Genomic DNA, 17079 nt, shown 5'->3' with positions numbered 1-17079 from the left:
AGAACAAACTCTGAAGTAAGGAACAGGAATCCGAAATCTGGGAAGTTAGGGGTAATTGAAGAAGAGGAGGAAGACGAATTACCGAGTACCAGTGATGGAAGACAAAGTGAAGTTCCTGAAGGAGTGAAATTGCCGAATAGAGAAGTTCCTGAGTCAATTGAAATTTCAGACGACGAAACTGAAGAAAGTGAAGTGGATGGTGAAAGTAAAAACAGAAAGAAAAGGACTTGGAAGTCAGAATCAAATAATTCTGAACCAAAGAAAAAGTACGTGAGAAAAGCAGACTACTGGCCTGGTGGAAGATTGAGAGTCAGATTGATCAAGAAACCAAAAGAACAAGTTGAGGAAATCACTAGTCAAAAGAGTCCTGGAAAAGAAGTTGGAGTTGGAAGAAAAATTGAAGTGATATCGAGAAAAGGGAAGAGAATAGTAAGACCAAACCAAAAATACAAGTCTCCTGAGTGGACTTACTTAGTAATTCCACCTGTTATTGACATATATGATAGTAGTGAAGAAGAAAACGAAATCCAAGAAATTAGTGACAATGATTGAAGTACAGAAATATTAAATTGGCAAAAGGCTGAAGAAAATTTGTTAGTTGACACAAGGTCGAAGAAAAACTGTTTAGTTGAAGAAAACTTATGTATGACATAAGGTCGAAGAAATCTTGTTTAGGGTTTTAAAAAAAAAAAAAAAGAAAAAAAAATATATATATTTTAAAAGGGGGGTGTAAATATATTTAGAATTTTAAAATTTATTTTTATTTTTGAGGCTAAAATTAACCAAAAATGCCTTATGTTAAGGAGAGCACTTCAAAGTGTTCTGTTTTTAAAAGATGCTGTAAGATGACTCTGGTGTGTCTGCTCATTTTAATTCTGCTCTGGTTGGTTCTAGCTGTGATTATCCCTTTGGAGATGAATAGAGAATTACACAAAGTTAACATAACAAGCAAAGCTCTGGTTAACCAAACTAAACATAGTGCGTCTGCAAAAGTTATTGATCATCAGCCTAACATTCATCAAGATAAATCAATTGGTGATTTTTCAAGTAATACATTCACAAAGCTATTGAGTGAATATGTTAAGGTAATGGATGCAAAAGACTGCTACGTCTGCGTTAAGTTACCTGCTTCTGTTTCTGAGGGAGTAACATATAATATGCTTCCTCTCACTTATGCTGTAACATGTAGTGTATTAACTAGTTTATTTTATCAAACTGGACGTTTAGAATATTACTATTCAAATTATGATGAAATTTTTGCAAATATTAAGATTGATAATGCTTTAAATAAGCATAAGAAAGCAAAGCAAATGAGAGAATTTTTCCTTGTTACTAACGAACTCACTTATGAGTATGCTTACAAGAATAATCTAACATGCAAATTAAGTGCTGAAGGAAAGAAATTTCTGAATATGGTTGAGGAGAGAAGAGCAATTTATAAGAGGAATGAATTAGTCAAGCAGACTAAGTCAAGTTTCTGGCAGAAAGAGGATGAGAAATTAAATGGCAAAATGCTTGAAAATATTGCAATTCACATAGACAAACCAGTTAGTGGAAAGCTTTGCATTAGAAGAGATAATACACTTTTTGATAATTACTTTGTAGGTGCAAGTAACTGTGAAGATACTTATCAGATTTTGGGAGGTTGGGGATTCAAAGGTGGAAAAGATCCAATCTTTCCTGGGATTTATTTTGTTTGTGGTGACAAAGCCTACTACAACCTTCCAGACCACTGGTATGGAACTTGTTATGTGGGAATTGTTTTTCCTAAAGTGTTTCATGTTGACAGAGATTCAGAAGGATTGTTTAAAATTCATAATTATGTAAATAGAGTTAAAAGAGAAACTTTTACTGAAGTTCTGGGAGATATTTTTCAAGCAGTAATACCTTTTGTTGGTATAACCTTAAATGCAGGAAGAATTAGAAAATTATCCACTATAGTTGATAGATTATCAACTGACACTGCTGATGGGTTTCAATTAGTAAATGTTGAAGTTATTGCAATTAGATCCATGGTGATTCAAGATCGCCTTGCTTTAGACATACTCCTAGCAAAAGAGGGAGGAGTCTGTGGCATTTTACATGTACAACATTGTTGTACATATATACCTGATGAAAGTAAGAATATTGAAATGTACATTAAGAATATTACACAAATGCATTCAGAGATAATTCCTTTAGAAGAAGAAGATTTTACAGGGAAACTTTCAAATAGGTTTCAAGCAATTAAAAACTGGTTTCATGATATCGGAAGTTCAATTCTTGGCAAGATTTTGGCACCTTTGATTATAATAGTATTCATTTTTATTTTGACCAACATAGGTTGTTTGTTACATAAAAGAAAGAAACAATTGAAAGAAAAGAAAAGAATCTATAAACTTAGAAAAGAAGAAGAAAGGGAGATCGAATTACAAGAGTTACATAGAGAGCGTTATGCTAATTCCAAAGATTATGCAGAAACAGACTTTTAGGTTTACTGATACAAATGAATTTGAATCGATTTCTTATAAATTTAATTTACCAAAATTTTGAGTGCTGGTGTGGTGATTTGTTAATCACCAGATGAGGGAGTTGATGGAGCGAGATAGAAAACAAAATTTTGTTTAAACTCGTGAAGTCACATTTCCATAACATGAATAATAATATTAATGATTTGTGATTTGTCGTGCTAATACAACTTAGATTAAACTTTACACATGGGGGGACTAACATGTGTGCTCATAAACGTGCATAATTGTTGCATCTTTTTGTTCGTGCAAAATAATAAAATAATTTATTGTTTTTGTTTTTGTCATTACTAACTGCTGCAAACTTAAAAGAAGCATGTGCTTGTTTTGCTTTTCCTTGTCTGTGTGATGTCATTTCTACTATTCTAGGTGCATATAAGTCTCATGGATTAACGGAGACTGGTAGATATAAATGCTGCTTTATTTGTTTGCATTGGCTAGGTAACATATGATTAATCGGGTGGGTTAATTAATTAGTAAATCTTGGGGTGGATACAGAATCTACATTATTTCTTACATTAATACTTTTCTTGTGTTTGTTTTATACTAGAAAACATAAGTTGCCTGCTTTTGGGCCTAGTCTGCCCGAGCTACAAAATGCTGAATTTTACTTCTGCAAAAGTCATGAGACGCCCATTCTGAAATAAAATGTTCGTCAAAAGCTGTGTTCACTAAGCAAAAACTGACATGCTATCATCATTCTGTCGGACATGGCCAAGGTCGAAAAAGAACATTTTGTCAGCCCTTAACTTGGCATCCGCGGAAGTCAATTGGAAGCAATGAGACATTTGTAGCAAACCTAGGAAGCTCCTGGTTGCATACAGAAAAGACAATGGTCCTTAAGAAAAGTGACCAAATGGAACTTTTGAAATATGGGTGACATGTCACTTGTCACTCTCAGCCAATGGGACGTCGAAGATTTCTGAAAACTTTCCTTTGCGTAGTTTAGTTAGCGTAGAAAGGTATAAAAAGTCATGCCCCTAGGGATGGGCTGGCTGCTGCTTTCTGACTTTCCGATGAGGGTGAAGTGCTGTCGGACTTTGCGTGGAGCACGTAAGAATCCTCAAAGAACTTTATTTTAATTTCTATCTATTTAGCTTAGTTAGGGACTTAGGTTTTAGAAATGCTGAACTTTAAATATTCACTTTAATTTGATTCACTTGCTTAAATTGTATTTTTCTTACTTTTCTTTACAATCATGCTTGCTTCGATGCTAATAAAATACATTTATAAAACTATCAATTTATATACCATAATTTAATAAATAAAATCTTACTTTTGACAAACAAGCTGGTCTTGGTTATTCAGGAGTGTAGGTTACTATTAGCTAGATCACGTCGCCAAATGGTGGTCGTTTTAAATGATTAGGTTTTATTCTAATGACAATATTCTTTCCGCAGATGTATAAAATTGTATATATTTTGTAGATAATATGTATATAGATTTAATCTGACCACCTGATTCAGTAGGCCCAAAATATGTCAGGTTTATAAATGGGTCCATAGTTTAGTATAGAATTTTGTTTATAGGTTATGAAGTTGGGTTGCGTTGTTTATGATATATTTTCTATAGGCCGCTGGATCAGAATCACATGAAGTGCGCGCTGCTGCAGGCACAATGCAGAGAACTAAAACACATTGTGCGTACCTGGTCATGTGTGCACCTTAGAGTGAACTCTGTTCCTCACCCATATCATTGCCACAGCCATGAACAGAAATGCCCTCTGTTCCTTGTCCTGCACATTCCTATGAATGTTCTGTGAGGGGAGCCTTAAGGCTCAACTGGTCACAGGGTCCACTCCACGCATTCCCTTTGATTGCTTTACTACTGGGAGTCCTGAAGAAGGCCTGAGAAGAGCAAGCTCAGTCAATTCCTTTCACCCAAGATTGTGGGAGGAGTTGGTACACTGACCTGGTGGAACTCCGCATTTGCCCCCTTCTTCTTCTTTCACACTTAAAACATATTCTTTCTCATCAAGATGACCTAACCCTCCACCCCAGTCCTCAGATGCTAAATCTTCACAGATGCAGTTTGGCCAGATATTACCAGAGTCTTTCTACTTGGCACCACATGTAACAGATGTTATCCTCCCAGAAAATCTGCTGCCGGGACGGTTTATGTGGCCTGCAGGTCCAAACTCGTTTCTTGGTGTAAGTTTGAGGGATTACCTTTAAGGTGTACTTGCCTTTATGGTTCAACAAGGCCTGGAAATCGTCACAATGAAAGGAGTATTTTTCTGCTCTTTTGGGCTTCTTGTCATCCAGATCAGCCTCCTATTTTCAGTTTGCACATAGTGGTATGATATTTGGAGAGGCCTGCTATGCTTATTACCCCGGCCCTTTTCATCTCGCAGTTGGATATAAATTTGGTTTTATTCTTTTTTGGGGCCTTCCCATTTGAATTGATGCAAGTTGCTCCCTGTTCCTCCCTACCCTTAAAACTGTATTCTTGGTGGTAATAATTTCAGCTCTTAGGGTCAGTGAATGTAAGCCCTTTTCGATCCATCAACCTTTGACTGTTTGTTACACGTCCTTCTAACCTGCCCATAATTTCTGCCCAACATTACGTCTGCCTTCCACAGTGGCCAGTCTTCTACTTCTCACATCTTCTTTCCTCCTCCTCACTTTACCAAGTAAGAGGTAGACCGGACCACACACTTGTTCCTACTACACTAACAAAATAAAACAGGACAGAGTAGGCAATCAGCTTTTAATGGACTTTGCTGAATCCAAGAAAGACAAAGCATTGAGTTTTCTTCTGTATAAAGATGAGTTACGCATTGGTTGGGAAATATTTTCTGGCTGGCATTCACTCAAAATCTATTAGGACCGTGGTGTCTTCTGTTGTTTTTTTACCAGGGGGGCTGCCAGTGGTTGATATTTTCTAGACAGCCACTTAGTCTTTGCATTCCTCTGCAAAACATTACTGGCTAACAGCGCAGGCGTACATTGACTGTTACTTTTGGTCTGACCACTCCTTCAGACCAGTCACCTGCTGTATTATCTGTTTAAAAAGTGAGGAACCTGGAGCTGAAAGAATGGAACAGAAGAAAAAGTTACCTTTGGCGACAATCTTTTTGGTAGATACTCTGTCTACCATCAGATTCCTCGCCTATTCTACTCTCCTCCACATTCTGAAGGATGGTCATAGGCATTTGTAATCAATAAGGTTACGATTTAGTATTTTTACACTACATAATCATGTTCAATCTCTGGTGTCTTATATCTGCCATTAGGAGCTCGGAAGCCATGAACTGATACCATTGTGGCACTATATGCCTCCAGTGGTGTCACATTCATGCAGCAACCGACGCCGAGATAGAGCTAGCGCCTCGTTTTAATTCAGGAGAGCTTTTGCAAAGTTTCTGGATCCAGTCTCGTACCTGCATATATTCAGAAGGTGAGGAGTCTACAGGTAAATAGAGTATCCACTCGAATTTTTTTTATCAAAAGTAACTAACTTTTTCTTTTGTTTTTTTTCAAAGAATAGATAACAGGAGTTCTCATAAACAACTAAAGCTGTCAGTAGCCAGTCCTAAAAAAAGAGCAGAGCTTTTCCTGGAAGTGGTACTCTTGTTTTTTTATTAAGATAAAAACGTTTGTATGTTAATTCCAATTCAGAGCTATCAAAAAGTAGTCAGAAAAGAAAAATACATATTGTGCTCTAAAAATGAAGTGGTAGAAGGTTGCATCCTCTCAAGGCCTCAAAATACATTATTTTAAATATTTTCAGACTGAACCAAAGCCATTTGAAAATATTATAAGTACAATGTAAGGTTGGGTCAGTCTTGATATTTTCTTTGAAATATAAAATGTTCAATTTAAAGCTAAATTAGCCTCCTTTATTTGTCACAACAAGATGCTTGTCAAGCTCATCTACAAAGGGGAAAGGAGTTTCTCCTGAGAAAATTATGTACATTTAGAAAATACTCCTGGGCTAATGCTTTGGTCAAAAATGATGAAGTTGGCGGATTAGCCTTAAAATTACTTACTGGGGCGTGGCCAAGCAACATGGCCGTCAGGACGTGAGCTCCACCAGCTCCGTCCCAAAGACCCTCTAATCCTGCTCAAATATCCTGCCTGGGCTGTCCAAGTCCGTGAATTTCGCACCGGAACCCCTCCTGACTCGCTTGAGACCCCTGGGCTCGAGGAGCGGATCGGAGCTCTGCCGTGAGCGGAGGCGATAGCGCTGCCGGCGTCTGTGGCGCCGCCCTGGACTACGCGAGACCGCGGTCTGGGCCTGTGACGGAGGATCGGCTGCGGGCGATCCGCCCAAGAGTGATGCGCGAAAGATCCTGAGACGGACGACTGTTACGTGGACCCCTGCGCCCTGCACTGCACCATTGGGATGTTTCTCCAGCTGGTGATCGGCGCCTGCAGGGTCCCGGAGGTGCCCGCTGACCGGACCGTGGAGATTGCTGTGGCCCACAGCGGAGTTCCGGGTAAGAACTGATCCTCCCGGTGAGCGGCGGACTGACCCCGAGACGCTGGGGGTCCTCCACGACCCGCTAGCAGCTGTGAGTGCTTGAGCCCTGACCCCTCCTGGAGCCACGTACTGAATGCGGCGTCTCCTACCCTGCTGGGGCGCCCGGCCTCCTTTCACCCTTGGTCGAGACGCGTGGGGCCTGCAGCCTTGCTCTCCCCCATGCCCGCACTGAACTATGGCTTGCATCCCCCCGCTGGGTGCCATCAATTGGGGTAGTGAGTCGGGCGCCTTGAAAGTGACGTCGATATTAAGGTCCGGCCAGCGCCCCTCCGCCATCTTCACCTACATATTCAGCCGCCTCCTGAGTGGTGCTCTCGATCTATGCAAGAGAGGGGATCCCTGGTACAGCCTGTGCTGCGGCTAGGTGCTCGTCTGAGGAGCTGCCCCTGGGGCCCTGGTGACCAGACTATTGCCAACTAGAGGTGGGGGTCTCCGTGGAGTGGCGTAAGAAGAGGGTCGGCCGCCACTTCCTTGCGCTGTTAACGGGTGCCGGACTTTAGCCACTGCCGGGCTTTCCTCGCTGCATAGAGGTGGGGAATCCACTGCCACTATACCGGCCTCGCTGTGGGGTCGACTGACTTGCCCTGGGCGCTCCCCATGAACTGGCTGTTGTGTACCTTATCCTTACTTTGTCACTGCCTGCTCCTGATCTAGGTCTCTACGCACTTGACTTGTTAGACCGACGGGGCCTTGGGGGGGCCCTTTGGCAGGCGCTGACTGCGTGCATTATCTGCCTTACAAGATGGCGGCTCGAGGCGGTCGGTCCTCGAAGGGCTCCCAACCTAATACTATTACGCAGTATACCACCCCACGCCTGCCGTCGCAGAGGATCACGCGTCAGACGGGGCCTGAAGACGGAAGCGAGAGCCCGACGGAGCCATCCAGGGCCTAACTCTTGAAGGCTAGTCAGGGTTCCCACTCTGCCCTGGAGCGACAGATAGAGACTGTTTCCATAGATGTGAATCTCCTCAGAACCGATCTTCGCAAAGTGGCAGACAAAGTCTCAGATGCAGAGGACAATATTACGCAGTTGCAGGGTGAGGTGGCCTCCCTACAAAAAACAGTTGCACAACTCACGTCTACTACCCGTGCATTGGAGAGACGGGCCGAGGACGCGGAAGGGAGGGCCCGTCGGAGCAACATTCGGGTCCTGGGAGTGCCGGAACGATTGGAGGCAGGGAACCCTGAACGCTTCCTTGAAACTTGGATCCGCACACGCCTGTGCCCATCTGGTTTGTCCAATGTGTTCGTTGTGGAACGGGCGCATAGAGCCCTTGTGCCCCCTCCGCGCCCGGTGGAGGCTCCTAGAGCCCTCATCGCGAAGATCCTGAACTATAAGGACCGTGACTGTATTTTAAGGGCTGCGAGGGAGTCGGAGTCCCTTCTGATTGAAAACAGCCGTGTGTCAATATACCCTGACTATACCCAACAAGTGCAGGAGCAGAGGAAATCCTATTTGGGAGTCAAACAAAAACTCCGTGAAATGAAACTACAATATATGCTTCTATACCCGGCCAAACTCAAGGTACTCTCCCAGGGCCGTGCGCACTTCTTTGAGTCACCAGCGGAGGTGTAGGAGTGGCTCGAGATCAGAGGAGATGACCTCCCCCCGGGAGAGCGAGGTGGCCCGCGTGACACTTGGGGGACCAGACCACAAAAGAAACACAGAAGTAGGAGAAGGCGCTGTTCTGGATCTCGTGGATCTCCTGCACCTCGACCTACAGTGGGGGTGGATGGAGCTATCTATATGGAAACATCACCGACGAGAGCGGAACCGAGTTCGGTTGCAGCCCCTGCCCCTGGTGACATCCTGGTGCCGGCCACTTTGCAGGAAACACCTCCAGATACGGACTCTACAGCCCCGGTGGTCCCGGAGACGGCCCTCACGGAGCCAAGGTTGGAGTGAACTATTGACTGGTGTTGATTGGCCCTGTTTGTGTGGATAATCTCATTGTGGGGGTCCTCGTATTGACGCGCTGCTGGGTTTCCCTGGCTCGTTCCTGCCACTGTGGATTTTGGATAATGGATCATAACTGAACACTTGCGCCCTTGTGGCCTAGGGTGCGGGGGAGGAGGGTGGGGCTAACTTTCGTCTTGAGTAACTTCCTGCCGGAACTACTAACGGGGGGTGAAGACTTGCCCAGGTACTGTCCTGACATTGCTGTGCCTTTTCGGGGAGCTGGGAGGTAGGGTGGGTGGGGTTGTTTTGTTGTGTGTGAGTGAGTGTTGAATGAGTTGTATGGGGTGGCTGTGTACGTCCTGGCACTGGCAGGGGAAGGGCGGGGTGGCGTTTATTTTTGTTGCTATCCTCTTGCTCGTGGGTGGGGGGGGGGACCAGTTTTTGCGAAAGTTCAATGTTTTGGAGTTGTTGGGGGGTGGGTTGAAGATTATGGAGAAGGTATTTCTAGCATCATGTGCACATTGAAACAGATTTGTAGGCAGCTTACTAACAAGGCTGCCCCAACAGATTCTACTACAGTGGGGGCCAGGAAGCAACAGGTCATGTTGTATCTATACTATAGCCTGATTAAGCGTTATCGTAGATCATGGGTTTTAAATTTTTAACGTGGAATGTGCGTGGCTTGGGTACTTGCACCAAGAGGCACAGAGTCCTCACCTTCCTTAAACGACATGGGGTCTCGATCGCTTGTCTGCAAGAGACCCATCTGGATGATGACGGCGCACAACGGCTGTCCAGGAAGTGGAGGGGCCAGATCTTTCATTCCTCCTTCTCTACGTATGCTAGGGGGGTCCTTGTCTGGGTGGCCCCAGGGATTCCTTGCGCGGTTCAATATATTGAAGCAGATGTAGACGGAAGGTACCTGTTGGTGCGACTTAGATTAGATGACAAGGAGCTCTTGCTCCTTAATACTTATGCCCCAAACACTGACGAGCCGGCTTTTTTCACTCGAGTCCAGGATCTTGTGGCTTCGGGTTTGGATGCACCCCTCCTTTGGTTTGGGGACTTCAATTGCGTACTGCACCCTGAATTGGATCGTCATCCACCCCGGTCGGGCACTAAGCCCCGTATGACGGCCCGTCTGCGTGACGTGATGCATAATCTTGGGGCTACAGACGTGTGGCGTTCTTGTCACCCTGCTCAGAAGCTTTACACGTGTTACTCCCCGACGCATGGTACCTATAGCAGATTAGACCGCGTTCTTGCGGCTAACCTTACTCCGTCTCTGACCTTGACGGTTACTCATCAAGCCCGATACCTATCGGACCATACCCCGGTGACATGCGTGGCGCAGTGGCCTGATCGAGCGGCACGTCCGCGCACGTGGAGAATGCCCGCTGACCTCCTCCTAGACCCGGTGGGCAGAGACTGCGTGGCGGAGTCACTGTCTGAATATTTGGAACTCAATTGGGGGGGGAGGATCTACCCTACTCTACTAAATGGGACGCCTTGAAGGCAGTGGTGCGTGGCGTCTGTATGGGCCTCATGTATGGGGTCCGCAAACAGTTGTTGTCTGACTTTCAGAATGCAGAAGCTGCGCTTCAGCGCACCCAATCTTGCTCTGATCCGGACGCAGCAGATCAGCGAACGGAGAATGATGCCCTGGTGTCGATTCATGACATACTTACCCGGCTTGACAAGTTTACGTTGGGCCAATATAGACAACGTCTCCACCGCGAAGGGGATAAATCTGGCCGCTTATTGGCCTGGATTCTTCGCCGTGAGTTCGCACCTGAGAAGATAGTTGCCTTGCGCGACTCAGGTGGAACCGTGGTCCACTCTGAATTCGATATCCTCGAGGTTCTCCTGTGCCATCTGAAAGCCGTATATAAGGCTGACCCATCCATTACGGAGGATGCCTATCACTCGTACCTTGAAGACCTAGACCTCCGGACTCTGTCGGAAGCGGCGGTGAAAGAACTGGATACGCAACTCACACTGGGTGAGATTAATGCAGCGATAGCCGCCCTACCCCGTGCGAAGACCCCCGGTCGGGACGGATACCCAGCCGAATTCTATCATTCCTTCCGGCACGTTTTGGCTCCCCTTCTGTTGCAGGTTTACAATGAGGCTCTGCATACTGGCGCCCTTCCGCCCTCCATGAACCAAGGAGAGGTGTGCATGATCTTGAAGCCAGGAGGTGACAGTATCGATCCCGCGGCGTACCGCCCTATCACCCTGATTAATACGGATGCCAAAATCCTCACTAAGATCTTGGCCACTCGCCTTGCCCCACACATGACTCGACTGATCCACTCCGACCAGTGCGGATTTATCCCGGGTCGTAATACGGCGATGAACTTGCGCCGCCTGAATCATGTCCTCCATGAAGTTCAGGGAAGAGAGGGTCCTCAAGTGTTGGTCTCAGTTGATTTGGCTAAAGCCTTTGACACAGTACACTGGGGATATTTAATGCAGGTGCTAAAGAAAATGGGGTTCGGGCCTGGATTTTGGTCGGGGTGCTCTACGGGGCGCCCCGAGCCAAGGTGTGATTGGGTTCAGCCCGCTCGGAGGAGTGGATGTTGGAGAGGGGCACCCGCCAGGGTTGTCCTCTGTCCCCTCTCCTGTTTGCCCTCGCGATTGAGCCTCTAGCAATCGCTGCTCGCGTGGAGCTACAACAATGGGGGATAGTGGTGGGTGCAACTACCAATGTAGTCTCCCTCTACGCAGATGATGCGCTTTTCTATCTGACCTCCCCCTCTGAGGCCCTCCCCGTCTTATTGCGGCTCCTAGACCGCTTTGGTGCAGCCTCTGGGTTGCGTGTTAATCTCACCAAATCTCTGGTTTTCCCGCTGGCGGGCTGTGCTCCGGACTCAGGCACAGATATGCCCTATTCGGGTTTCCGTTGTGAGCGATTAGCATTCAGATACCTTGGCATACAGGTGGCTGCATCTGATGAGACTCTACTGACCCATAATGTCGACAAAGTACTCACAGCCCTCCACAAATCTGTTACCTTTTGGAAAACGCTTCCCCTTTCCTTAATGGGGCGATTGGCGATCGCCAAAATGGTGATGCTCCCTAGGATTCTATATATCTTGCAGAACACCCTATGTCCGTTGCCACCCCGAGTGTTTCGGACGTTGAACTCGCTCCTCACCTCCCTACTTTGGGCGGGTGGTCGCAGCAGAGTAGCTTTACGCACGGTGACGCGGAGTTGGGATGAAGGTGGCCTCGAGGCCCCGAGATTTGATCTGTATTATTACGCAGCACAGCTTCTCCCGGCAGCTAGGTGGTTTGCTGACGCTGAGAATTGGGAACTGGCACTGCTGGCTGGTACGACCAATGAAAAGGCCCTACAGGAGGCCCTGATGCAGGGTCGCGGCGCCGATCACGCTCTGCCGTACGTGGTGCGCCACACAGCCGAAATCTGGCAGCGGTTCGTCGAAAGGGTGTTGAAGCGTGCACCGTTTCATAGGGAGCTCCCACTTTGGATCTTGGCCCCGATACTTCGATTGGAGGAGAATATGTCCTACAGGGAGTGGCGCTCTGGCGGATGTGAGACTCTTGCGGACCTCTACCCGGACGATTCCTTCGTGTCCTTTGAATGCGCCTTGGAGTCCTTTGACCTAAACGAAGGACAGTACCTTCACTATGGAGCCCTCCAAGACGTGGCCAGAATTACGTGGCCCCAATACCCGGAGGCACCTCCGCCTACCAACCCGCTAGACATCATTTTATCCTGTGGGAGAGGCAGGCGCTTGATCTCGCTTCTCTACTCGGCCATGCGCCGGGACTCGACCCCCCCGTTGGCACCGAATTGGGCGGCGTGGGAGGCGGATTTGGGGGTGGAGCTGGAGCCGGACCAACGGAAACGGATCGGGCTTTTGACCCGTAAAGTCTCCTGCAACGCGCGTTTTAAACTTATTCATTTCAATTTTGTCCACCGAACTTATGACACCTGTCTCCCTGCATCGCATATCGGCGGACAGACGGCATAATTGCCCTAGATGTGGGGCGCAGAGAGCGGGCTTCCTTCACTTAGCGTGGGACTGCCCCCTGGTTCAGGACTTTTGGCGGAAGGTGGTGGCCCATGTTGCTCGGGCCACGCAAATTACACTTCTTTTAGAGCCACTCCACTGTCTCCTAGCGCTGGTGCCGAAGCCCAGAAAGAAAAAGTTATCTTATAAATTCCTGCAACTCTTGCTAGTTCTGGCACGGAGACGTGTGGCTATTACGTGGATGGGTGAAGTAGTGTGGCTCACTGGTTAGAGGCGGCAGACCCGAGAGCAGAGGACGGCCCGGGACCAGGGTTCGATTCCCGGCGCGGCAGGTTTCTGGACCAGGGTCAGCGGACTCGATAATTCTCTCGCCTCGGTGCCCACTCTGATCAGCGTTCACACTCGGCAACTCTGGGCATTAGCTTGCCTCATCTTCACTAACGGCCCCACCAGACCGCCGGGGATGCCTGGTCTCACCCTGGAGATACCCATTAAGGGACCATCTCTCAGGGAAGCCAGGAAGGGTTTCGCAGCGGTCGAAGCGCCTTGGGACCCTACGGGTAAGTAGTGCGCTATATAAATGCCTATACACAAAGGGCGCCGTAGATTTCCCTGTGGCTGAAAGATGCGAGAGAATGGGCCTTAGCGGAGGAGACTCACATGCAGCGCACTCGCAGAGATAGGAAGCTACAGGATGATTTGCTGGCTTGGAGGGTGCTGTGTATGGAGGGGCTAGAGGGGGATGATTCAGATGCCAAAAGCGCGGAGTTGTTCTCCCCTGCTGCCTCGGAATCTGACTGCACTGAGGGGGGGGGGGTGAATGTGGGAGATTCGGGTCCGGGGTGAAGGCCCTATGTAACCACACTGCTATTCCTTGATATATGTATGTCTAGACATAACTGTGACTCCCATGAGCCTATGCAGTAATATAATGCCTGTGCCTCACTTGACCCTCACATGAATGTCTTACTATATTCGGATATGTGCTACTGATGCCATTTATGGGGTAATTGGTTGTTGTTAAACTGTTATCTGAAATGTGAATGCAACATGATGAAACTAGCGAATACAGTGATAAGTTCATATCTTTCGCGCACAAAGGCAACTTGCAGGTTCTGCTCCTACGCCGCCCAACCCCCGGGATGTGGGCTGTATCTGGCTGTGTATGCTCCCTGACACATCATGTTACTACCTTTTGCGTATGAGCGGTCCTCATGATTGTGTCCTTTGTGCCTCTTTTATGTTTTCGCAATAAAAACATATTTCAAAAAAAAAATAATTACTTACTGACCTGTGATATGTCTATTGAACTATAATCAACAGTGCCTTTTAAAAGCATATTGAAAGCAAAAACAACTGCCACTCCAATAGCAATGGAACATTGAGAACCAGCATGACAGCATACTGGGAGGCATGCATGCAGACTCAAAAAGGAATGGAGGCACAGGGATCGGTGTAAGGGAGGGACAGGGATGGGTCACAGGCATCAAGGAAACAACACCAGTTTAACATTACATGATAATGTTTGCTAAGTTATGAATCCAGAATACTGCATCTTCTCCCTCTTATCAAAAACAGAATCAACGAATAACGTAGTCCTTAACATTGGATTTGGAATGCAGCGTTTCATTTGGAACAAAATTCATGTATGGGTACTAGCACTGCCCCACATACATTCACACTAGGAAAGCAACCAGTGTCTGAAACCCCTCCTGGAACATTGTTGCTCACTTCAGGTGCCTTCCCTTCAGTGCCACTATCCGAAATAGTCTGACTACCAGTACATGTAGGCTCAGCAGAGACCATCTGTGAGCCATTCCATCGCTAACCATTTTCCAAAAGAAGGCTAGTACCCTTTTTCTGAACTATGCACGTGAGTTCTCTGAACTTTCTGATAATTGCATCCTTTCCCAGTGAATATTACTCTAACCTGGTCAGCTGCTTGGATGAATATGTTTTAACAACATTTCCGGTGCTGTGATTGTGTCCCATCTCAAGCCACTTCTCCACAACAACTGGGCCCAAACTGACATTATTGGTGTTATTCTCTCACCTGTCCCAAACCAATGACCAAAATGTTTGCCTACCATGGAGCAACTCAGATCGACATAAACAATTTAGAGAGAAACCCCTTTTATAAATGCACAAGAATAGGGTTCAGTCAAACCAGTACAAATGTTTTTCCCACGGACTTGTTGTTTAAATTCAGATTTTCTCCATGTGGATTCCTAATTATTAATTTAAGAACAACAGATATAACTTCTATGTAAAAAAACAAACCAATTATGCTCCAACATTTAGAATCTCGTAAATATTAACTAAAATGCACATAAAATACTAGTTACGTTTGTAAATATAGTTTATCATCCACTGGGCCAGATACATCATAAAAACATTTGGTCCAAAAATAACACAGGAAACAACTTATACAATTAAAGTACTAAAAAGTTTATAGTGTTGATGCACCATTATGGTGGCTCCTTGACTTTTATCTCACCTTCTTGAAGTCTAATAACTGAATTAAAACTAGGAGAAAACATAAAATATATATCTCCATAAAAACAGTTGTTAACAGATTATCTAAACACATACGGTCGAGCAAACAATTTTTTTCTTACTATCATTCTTATGTACATATCACATGTTAAAACAAAAGGACATGATTATCAACATAGTGTATATTTATACATATCAAGCATCTATAGACATGTTTTTTAATATATTATTCATTCCATATCTAATTTCATACACATTTCAATTATTTGCTTGGTTTATATTGTCATCATGAGTATCAAGTAAAAAGATCCCATGTGACATCCTTCATTTTCTTCCTTGATATTTTAATTTGTTATAACAGTGTTCTTGCCCATTGAGATTCTCCAGGATTTTATATCATGGATATTGATGCTGCCTTGCTTTTATTGTCCTTCAACCATAATAGTACAAACAGTCTGTTTCTTTCCCAATGAGATCAAAAACTTTAGGAATAAAAGGCTTTTTTCATTCTTTCATGATGACATTCCTAAATTATTATTCCATATAATGCAATTGTATTCATATAGAGCTTACTACCCATGATGAGGTGCTTTTTGGCGAGTAGCACGTCACTCCAAAACCCAAAGAGTATTAGTGGTGGATAGCAATAGGGAAATATGAGTTAATATGAGTGATGGACATGTAAGTCTGTTAGTCGGTTTGAATAGGATAATGGAGGGATCGAAAGGGAAAAGTCTAGAAAGTGTTATTTGGGAGATTATACTAGTAAGATGAGGTTATAGATGTAAAAGGAGAGATGGAGGAGGGAGGAGTCTCAAGAAAGGAATTAGGGCGATCATAGTAGTAAAATGAAGTTTGAGAATGAGTCAAAGGAAGGATACACGAGGGAAGAATTTAGAAATGATTGTTTGGGAGATCATTATAGTAAAATAAGGTTTGAGGTGACCCAAGGAGGGATAAAGGAGGGAAGAGTCATAGTAGTAGAATGAGGTTTGAGATGAGTCAGAGTGGAGGTAATTGTATTGTATAAACCTGGACTTTCAAGTGTAGCTGTACTTGAGGCTAATTTATTTGTGTATTTTTATGACTATTTTGTTTTTTAATTTTCACTTTTCCTCAATATTTCAATAGTGAAGCACTTGTAGATAAAATATTTATGATTATATTTACACATTGTGATTGATCAATAAAACAGAGACCCATATGCATCTTATAAAATAACTTATATGAAAACTATGCAGTGACCTATAAACCTGTTAAGCATAGAACAATATATATATATATATATATATATATATATATATATATATATATATATATATATATATATATATGTAACCATAAGTAATATATATATATTTGTTAAGCAGACCTAAAGAATATCTATGTATTTTAAAAATCATAGTTATTATACATATTTGTCCAAAGAAATACACATATCTAGATACATGCATATAATTAGATTATACATGTTTGCATAAACAGGGATATGCTGTACATTTGTGTTTGAGTATGGTGGTTATGTAAGAAAGAGCCAACTCTTGACTGGTCTTCTGAAGATAAGATAGTTATCTGTGGATCTTATGTTTGGGGGTGATGAATTCAATTGTTTGGCTGCTTGAACAGAGAAAGATGTACCACCTATGTTTTATTCTTGTATGGTGGGGTTTTGAGGCGAGGTGCCAATCTT

The sequence above is a fragment of the Lissotriton helveticus genome, chromosome 6 (genome assembly GCF_964261635.1).
Source record: "Lissotriton helveticus chromosome 6, aLisHel1.1, whole genome shotgun sequence".
Lineage (NCBI taxonomy): Eukaryota > Metazoa > Chordata > Amphibia > Caudata > Salamandridae > Lissotriton > Lissotriton helveticus.
The sequence above is the reverse complement of the archived record's forward strand: the minus strand, read 5'-3'. Positions refer to the sequence as shown.